The sequence below is a fragment of the Mobula hypostoma genome, chromosome 10 (genome assembly GCF_963921235.1).
Source record: "Mobula hypostoma chromosome 10, sMobHyp1.1, whole genome shotgun sequence".
NCBI classification, from domain to species: domain Eukaryota; kingdom Metazoa; phylum Chordata; class Chondrichthyes; order Myliobatiformes; family Myliobatidae; genus Mobula; species Mobula hypostoma.
This window is the reverse complement of record NC_086106.1, coordinates 80,161,453-80,170,793: the sequence shown is the minus strand read 5'-3', so window position 1 is coordinate 80,170,793 and position 9,341 is coordinate 80,161,453.

Here is a 9,341-nt window from a genome sequence, read left to right as displayed (position 1 = left end):
GATGAGAGGTAACACACAAAATGCTGGAGGAACTCAGCAGGCCAGGCAACATCTATGGAAAAGAGAATAGTTGATGTTTCAGGCTGAGACCCTTCAGTGAGTCCTGCTGAAGGGTCTTGGCCCAAAACGTCTACTGGATTGTTCTCTATAGATACTGCCTGACCTACTGAGTTCCTCCAGCATTTTGTGTGTGTTGCTTGTATTTCCAGCATCGGCAGGTTTTCTTTTGTTTGTAATAGACTGGAGGTAACCATTGTAAATAAACTCACCTGGACTAACTACATTAATAGTGTGCATAAGGGAAGGTCATAGGCATTGGGAGCTGAATTAGGTGGTTTGGCCCATCAAGTCTGTTCTTCCATTTCATTATGGCTGGTCCATTTTCCTTCAACCTCATCCTCCTGCCTTCACCCTGTAACCTTTCATGTTGTGACTAATCAAGAACCTATCAAGCAATGCCTTAAATACACCTACTGACTTGGCCTCCTGGCGAAGAATTCCACAAATTCACCACCCTTTGGCTAAAGAAATTCCTCCTCATCTTCATTCTAAATGGATGTCTCTCTATTCTGAGGCTGTGCCATCTGGTCCTAGACTCCCTCTCTAGGAAACATGCTGTCTATGCCTTTCAACGTTGATTAGGTTTCAGAGAGATTCCCCCGCATTCTAAATTCCAGTGTGTATAGGCCTTCACATAAACCTCTTCTGAACCCTCTCCAACATCCTTTCTTAGATAAGAAACCCAATACTGCTCACAATACTCCAAGTGAGGCCTCACTAGTGCCTTATAAAGCCTTAGCAATACATCCTTGTATTCTAGGCCTCTGGAAATGAATGCTAGCTAACATTGTATTTGCTGCCTTCACCACTAACTCAACCTGCACGTTAATCTTAAGGGAATCCTGCAAGATGACTCCCAAGTCCCTTTGCATCTCGTATTGTTTATTTATAGATGTACAACGTAGAATAGGCCCTTCTGGCCTATTGAGTCATACTGTCCAGCAATCCCCCTGATCTAGTCCTAGCCAAATTACAGGACCGTTTAGGATGAACAATTACTCTCATCAACTGGTAAGCCTTTGGAATGTGGGAGGAAAGCCACATGGTCACAGGGAGAATGTACAAACTCCTCGTGGGCAGCAGTGGGAATTGAATCCGGGTCTGTGTACTGTAAACCATTATGCTACTGTGCTTCCCCATTTTTTAGTTTTTGGCCAAATGGACTACACTTTTGTTCCTTCTACCATAGTGCATCATCTTGCACTTCCTGACGTTGTGTTACATTTGCCACTTATTCTAATTTTACATCCTGCAGCCTCCCTGCCACCCCAACACAACCTGCCCCTCCACCTACCTTCATATCATCTGCAAACCTGGCCACAAAGCCATCAATTCCATCATCCAAGTCATTGACACATACTGTAAAAAGCAGTTCCAACATTGTTCCCTATGGAACAGTACTAGTCACCAACAGCCAAGCAGAAAAGGCTTTATTTCCATACTTTGTCTCCTGCCAATCAGCCAATTCTCTACCCATGCTATTATCTTTCCTGTAATACCATTGGCTTTTGTTAGGCAGCCTCTTGCCTTGTCAAAGGACTAATGAAAATAAAAAGTCCACAAACCTCCACCAATGCTCATTTGTCTATCCTGCTTGTTATTTCCTCGAAGTATTCAACAAATTGGTCAGGCAAGATTTTCCTCAGGAAACCATGCTGACTTTGGCCTATTTTATCATGTGCCTCCAAGTACCCCAAGATCTCATCCTTAACAATTGACTCTAATATTTTCCCAACAACTGAGGTCGGACTAACTGGCCTATAATTTCCATCTTCTACCTTCCTCCATTCTTGTAGAATGGCAGTGACATTTTCAATTTTCCAGTCCTCTGGAACTATTCATCTGATCCAGGTGACTATCTAACTAACTTAAGATCTTTCAGCTTCCCTAACACCTTCTCCCTAGTATTAACGATTGCACTCATAACTTCTGACATACAGCTAGTGTCTTATCTGAAAAAAATCTTATGGCACGCTTTTTGAAATTATTGGCTCGATTACCTTACAATTTCATCTTTTCCCTTATGGCTTTTTAGTTGCCTTCTGTTAGTTTTTAAAATCTTCCCAGTCCTCTGTTATTTTCTTCTCTTTTTCTTTTATGTTTTTTTTTTACTTATCTTCTCAGCCATGGTTGCTTTATCCTGCTTGTAGAATACTACTTTGGGATACACCTGAATTTCTCCCAGAAACTCCAGCCATTGCTGTTCTGCTGTCAACTTGGCTGGCTCCTCTTTCATGTGGATTAAAGGAGTAATTCCCTTTACTCCACTGTAATACTGAAAGATCTGAGTTTGAGTTAGAGAAGCTAAAGTATCATGATCGCTGCCTCCCAAAAAATTCCTTTACCTTAAGCTCCCTAATCAAATCCAATTTGTTGCACAAGACCAACCCAGAATATCCTTTCCCCTAGTGGTGTCATCCATAAGCTGCTCTGAAAAGCCATCTCATGGGTATTCTACAAATTCTCTCTTGAGATTCAGCACCAATCTTACTTTCCCAACCTACCTGCATGTTGAAATCCCCATGACTATTGTAATATTGCTCTTTTGACAAACCTTTTCTGTCTCCCATTGTAATTTGCAACAATTGTCTTGGCTGCCATTTGGAGGCCTATATATAACTCCCATTAGGGTCTTTTTACCCTGTAGTTTAACTCTACCCCCAAGCAATCTACATCTACCACTTTCTAAGGATTTGTTTTCATTGTTTACCAACAGAGCCACACCACCTGAGGTTTTGGTCACCTTCCTGTAGGTAGGTGACCAAAATGGCGCACAATACTATAAATTAGCCCTCGCTAACATCTTGTAAATCTTCAATGCAACATCTAATTCCTGTACTCAATATTGTTCTATGAGGGCAAATGTGGCAAAAGCTTTCTTAACCACCCTAACACAAGGGAAAATCTGCAAATGCTGGAAATTCAAGCAACACACAAAATGCTGGAGGAACTCAGCAGGACTGAGATACAAAGTGTTTCCCTACACAAGCTTCTGTCACCTGACCTATCTCATATCAGTGGGACTTCTATGTACTGATTAAGGAAACTTTGCAGAACACATTTAACAAACTATGGGAGTTCCAATCAGTATGTTTTTTGCAACAGTCTGCAATCACTCTACAAATGTGGTCCTCTAAATTTTGTGGACTGTTGGGTGATCTATAATAGAGCCCCAATATTGTGGTCATCCCTTTTTTATTCCTCAGTTCCATAAAGCCTCACAGATGAGCTCTCCCATCTGTCCCCTTTAAGCCTTCCCCACTCTATCATATCTAAAATAAAGGAATATTGAGCTGCAAGTCCTGCCCCCCCCCGTAATCAAGTGTCACTAATTGCTACAATATTAAAATTCCATGTCTTGATCCTTGCTCAAAGCTCAACTGCCTTTCCTGTAATACATCTTGCATTAAAATATATGCAACTTAAAAACATTAGTCCCACCATACTCAGTCTTTTGACTCGACTTTGAGTTGTCACCAACATGTCTCCACAACTACTCCACTAACTGTAATGGCACTCTGGTTCCCATCCTCCTGCAACTCTTAACACCCCACCTCCATGTAGTATTAGCCAACCTTCCTGATAGGATATATCCCCCTCCAGTTTACATGCAATCCATCTCTTCTGTACAGGTTCCACCTTCCCTGGAAGAGAGCCCAATGATCCAAAAATCTGAGGCCCTCCTTTCTGTTGAGAAGAATGGCCACAGGGGTACAGTACTCTGCACTGGCTTTTTAACCCCTTTCACCCTCCTGACTGTGTCCTGCACCTTGGTGTACTTTCCTCTTTCTCCCCACACACCTCTCACCCCTGTTCAGCCTCCCGGATGATCCAAAGTTCATCCAGTTCCAGCTTCAACTCCTTCATACCAAGTGTTAAAAGCTGTAGTTGCATGTACTTCTAGCAGGTGAAGTCGTCAGGAACAATGGAGGTCTCCCTGCCTTCCCACATCCCACAAGAGGAGCATTCAACTATCCTGCCTAACATCCCTATTCTAACTCCAATTATAAAGTCAAATAATAAATTAACTTTGAAAAAAATTCTACCTACAGCTTCTCACCTCTCACTCAAGCCTTGGCTCATTGAAGCCTCAAAGAGCTAAATCTTCAGATCTTCACTCTAACACTGGCTGCTCTGCTTGTCCCTTCCTTTTTTTTATTTGTCCTTTTGATACAATGTGTACCTTTGGATGTTAAGCTCCCAACTATGATCTTTTAGATTTGACTCATTGATGCTCACATCATACCTACCGATCTATAATTGTGCTACAGTATCATTTACCTTATTCTGTTGACTGCATTCAAATATAACACTTCCAGTCCTGTATTCATCAACCTTTATGATTTTGTTCCCATGTTACATTGTAACTCATCCTGCTGACTATATTTGCCCTATCATCTGCCTATCCTTCCTGACAATCGCACTGCACACTACGTCTAATTTTACACCAACTGTCCCAACATCTTCCCAATTACTCTGATTCCCATTATTCACTCCATCACCCATCTTTCACAGTTTTTATTTCATACTTAAATCATAACAGCTGCTTTCTTCCCTTGTATTTTTCCTTTCTCAATGAGTCATAATCCATGCACAATGAATCCCTCAGTGGTTACCATTACATCTTAATTGACTGTGTCGTGCTGCTTTACTTTAGCTAGATCTGTGTCCATGCTCTTATTTGCATTTAAATTTTAGTAGCAGTTCTGGTAACCTCAATTTATTTTCATAGTATTATGAATTCTCCCTTTCAGTTCACTTTTGGCCATCTGCTTTTATGCAGTCCATGTATATTAAAACTTCCCTTACCTTTAAAACCCGTAACTTTCCTTTTATACTTTGTGTGGTTGCTGGTGGAGGGTCCACTGTAGCTGCCACTCTTATCTTTGTACTTGTATTGTGTCTTCACTCAAAGTGCTCAGCTTCCAGAATTTGTGAAATACCTCAGAATTGCATGAACAAATCCTCCACCTTTTCTTAACAATCATGTATCTTGTAATCATATGATACCATTGCAGAGATATATTTATTTTGGATACATTTCATATTAAGTGAACAAACTCAAACCAGCCATTAACAGTGGACTGGTTCTAGTCAAGAGTATTTATCTGATGTGGTGCTCTTAAATTCTCTTTAGTGATTGTAGCAGTTATTTGAAAAAAAACAAAACCACTGAGAGACTAAGCCAGGATATTTGACAGTGTGACATGCTGCCAAATAACAAATTTTCAAATCAATAAAGGTACATTCAATCCTTTATTGTGAAACCAGTTAAGACGAAAAATCTTGTAGTGATAAAAAAAACTAGCTGAACTAGTGATATAACTATAACTAGAGTCTAATAGCACTATTAGTGTTCCAATTAGCGATCCAGTTAGTTAGTATAGTTAATTAGCACACTCAAGTGGTCAATAAAAAAATAACATTCCTGGCTGCCTCTAACCAACTAAAGAGTGTGAATAGGTAACTATACTCATTTGGTTCTACCATGCCCAAACCTATGTGACATTGCCCATAATAAACATGTCACAAAATGGATACTTGGCTCCGACAGACAGAAAATAGACACACGACTCCTACATCCCAGCCTCTTAATTATTGCACTATAATTGCAGCCACATACTATTAAAAAAAGGAGACGCAAAACTTCAGGGACAAACATCTTAACATTTACACAAATGTCCTTTCTTCTTCCAGTTGAGTCATGTAATAGCCATCTAGGCCAAAGGTTACCAGCACTTAACCCAGTACAGAGTGATCTTTACCACCACTCTGAAGTCAGAAAGTTATGAAACTTCTAGAGCTGTAGCTCCTCAAACCTTTACCTGCTGCACAAATCCTTTTCTGTCTGGAAAGACTCGAATAACTCTTCCCACAATCCATGAGTTTTGAGATGCTGTGTCGTCAACTATAAGCACAATGTCTCCTGGAAGGAAATTGCATTTTATACCTGACCATATCTGATGTTCCTGTAAGTGGTCCTTTGACCCATTGGACCTGGTTCCATCTACAGCGAGCAGAACTGTCCCACTTTTGGAACTTTCCTAGTGGCAAGGATGGTGAGGTCTTCTGAAACAACAGACAGTTGTATGAGATACTTCCAAATCATTGGGATCAGAGGATGATTTAGTAATTATATGACCATTGATAGTAGCCTGTATTTCAAAGAACTGTGTGGAAACCCTCTTTGCCAAGATTCTGTACTTTCCTGCACAGGACCTTTTGCACAGACCTGATCAATCTTTTCCATGTTCCTCCAAGATGTGAACCAGCCAACAGGTTAAAAATCCACTTAATTCCTTTTCAAAGGATGACGTCACTGATCTGCGAATGTTTCTTGCAACTCACACTGAGCTCATCACCTTATCAGAGTGCAGTTCACAAACCTGTCCTTGCATTGAAGTGCATTAACAAAAGAACTGTGTCTGAAGATGCCACTTCAAGGTGAATAGCTCACATTGCTAGAATATGATCCATTCCCCTTCACAGTACTCCTCCTGTTCTTCACCTCAAAAGGTCCAAAGTAATCCACTTCTGTTTAAACAGAGGTTCATCTGGAAAGAAACTGTCCAGAGGTAGATCTGCCAGAGTGCTGGCATCCTGGAGCTGTGTGCAATGGTCGCCAAACAGACAGGATTCTTCTTCTCGCAGTACTAGTACTGGGAATCTAGTATTTTTGACACAACCTGGATAACATGGTTACAGCCATATTGTCCCACCTCTTGATGTCCATGCTTCAGAATGAGATCTGAGATATGAAGACCCTTTGCCAGTTTAACAGGATGTTTACCCTCTCCAGGCATGACTGCCCTACTCTGCCATTCATCAACTCCCAAGACATCTTCAAGTACAAGATTGAGCTTGAAAACATGGTTGTTCCATTTCACAACACCTCTCCTTTGCAGACTTGAAAATTAATCTGGAAATCTTTCTTTGGCAAAACCCAGTGATCTCCATTTCAGCATTTCTGAGCTCCTCCACTGAGACACAATCTTGGCTGATTTGACCTTTGGCCTTCTCAATCTTTATCTCTCTCTCTCTCCAAAAATATCCTTGTTCTTCATCCAAGTCAGACTGAGCAAGAGCAATCATCGCTTACTTCCTCTTTTAACTAAGAAACAAGAGCAGGTTCATAAATCTAAGAATCCAGGCCACTGTCTTCTTCAAACAGGTCATAGGAGAGCAGTAATGGATTATATGCATTACTGTGTCCACCTCTTCAATCTGCATGGCATTCATTGTAACCCTCCTCTTGACTTCCAGATCATCTAATGGAAGTTCTCCAGAACAATCAGGATTCATAGGCCATTTACTCTCAGGCTGAAGATACTGAATCCCTGATGCCCTGGTCTCATTCTTCAGGAATGCTTTCACCTTCAGCTGTCTGGAGTCTACACCGGGGTTTGAAATGTTTGCTACCTCCATTGAGATGCTTGGGAGACTTTCTGAATCAGGTTTATTGTCACTGGCATGTATCATGAAATTTAACTTAGCAGCAACAGTACAATGCAATACATGATAATATAGAAAGAAAAATAAGTAAATCAATCACACCAAATATATATTAAATAAAGATAGTGTAAAAGAAAAACAATTATATTATATATATATATAAATAACATTTTAAGAGGTAATGAAACTGTTTGCAACAAAGGTTCAGAACCCAGAAGTTTAATTCTGGATATATTTCAGTACAGAAGTACTATTAGTCCGAAACACAGAATCTGAAGCTGCACCTGCAATTCCTTCCTCCACAATGTGCCAGCATAGCTTGAAATCATGGCAGCAAGTGAGCTCTATACGAGGGATGGAAACTAACATCAATGGAGGTACCTTAGATTTTCCCAAGGTAAATGCATGGGTTGTTCAACACTAGGTAGGTCACTTGCATCTGTGAAGTGGTTTAACTATGCAGCAGTAACTTCTCCAAAATCCAATTGTTTCAAACATCTAACAACCTTGAAGTCTTCCAACTGGCAGAGTTCTTCCAGCCAGCTTGTCCACCCATGAGCAGCTGATGTTGGCAGTGTAAACCCAGCCAAACCCTTTCTTACGTAAATCGTGTAGGGTCTTAGACTCAAGATTCAGAAAGGATCAAAGGTGTAACTATGGAGAGGATACCCTTTCTGCTGAGTGGTCTATCTTGGATCATGATCTTAAACTTGAAAGTATCAAACTGAATGCACCATTTCACACTCAGTACTCTCTCTACTGAAGATTTATCTTGATTCAAATCCAAATGCCATGATATCTGCCATGATCACCATTGGTTCTTTTCTGAATCTGGTTAAGACTCCAATCAGTAAGCTGGTAAGATCTTGTTATTGTAAAAGCTGAGCAGCAAACGATATTCCCTGAAAAGTCAACATCTGGGGTGATAAACACCATGTGGAATATCACTGCTTGCCAGATACACTGCTGATGCTCTTCCGACATAACCTTTGGAGATGACCTTTCTTCCTTAGATTTAGAACACCATTCAGCAATCTTCCTATTATTTAGCATTACTTATAATTTTCTTGCTCAAAGATAAACTAATCTAGTAGTGGCCATCCACCAGGTTTGCAGAATTCATAACTGGTTCCATGAACTCTGATCTTTTGACAAACCAGGTTGTTCATCCTGACTGCATTCAGGGCAGTCTGCCTTGAACTGCTGTTGTCAAAGCTCATTCAACTTTAAACCTGAGATCCTGTTATCTGTCAGTTCTGATTATGCATACAGAATCTTCCATCACCATGGTCCCCTTTCAATGGTCCATTCACAGTTCAACCCAACATTGTCCTAACTGCAACACACACAAAATTCTGGAGGAACTCAGCAGGTCAGACAGAATCTTTGAAAAAGAGTAAGCAGCTGTTGTTCTGGATTGAGACCCTTTCTTTCTGGCATAGAGTCCATCATTAACACTGAACTACTTGCAACGGTTCCGATACTTTAGGCACCTTTGTTCCTATAGCAGCTCAATTTCTGAATCAGCCTCTGGCAAATGGACACCAGTCAGGTGAGACCATCCTGGAAATCCCTCTGTCGTGAAATGTTCCATTTGTGGACAGGCGGTTTTTTTTTTGCATAGAGATGTTAGGTAGCTCACAATAGTTTTCACCATCTAGGCCAGCCATTTCCGATCCTGAACCTTTGCTCTCTTCAAATCAAGTCTAGTTAGTATTCAACTATTCATTGATATAGCTGAACAAAGCAGCATTCCGCTGGGGCCAAGGTGCAGAAACTTATACAGCACATTCAAAATAGAAAAAAAAAGACAAGTCACACAATAAAAA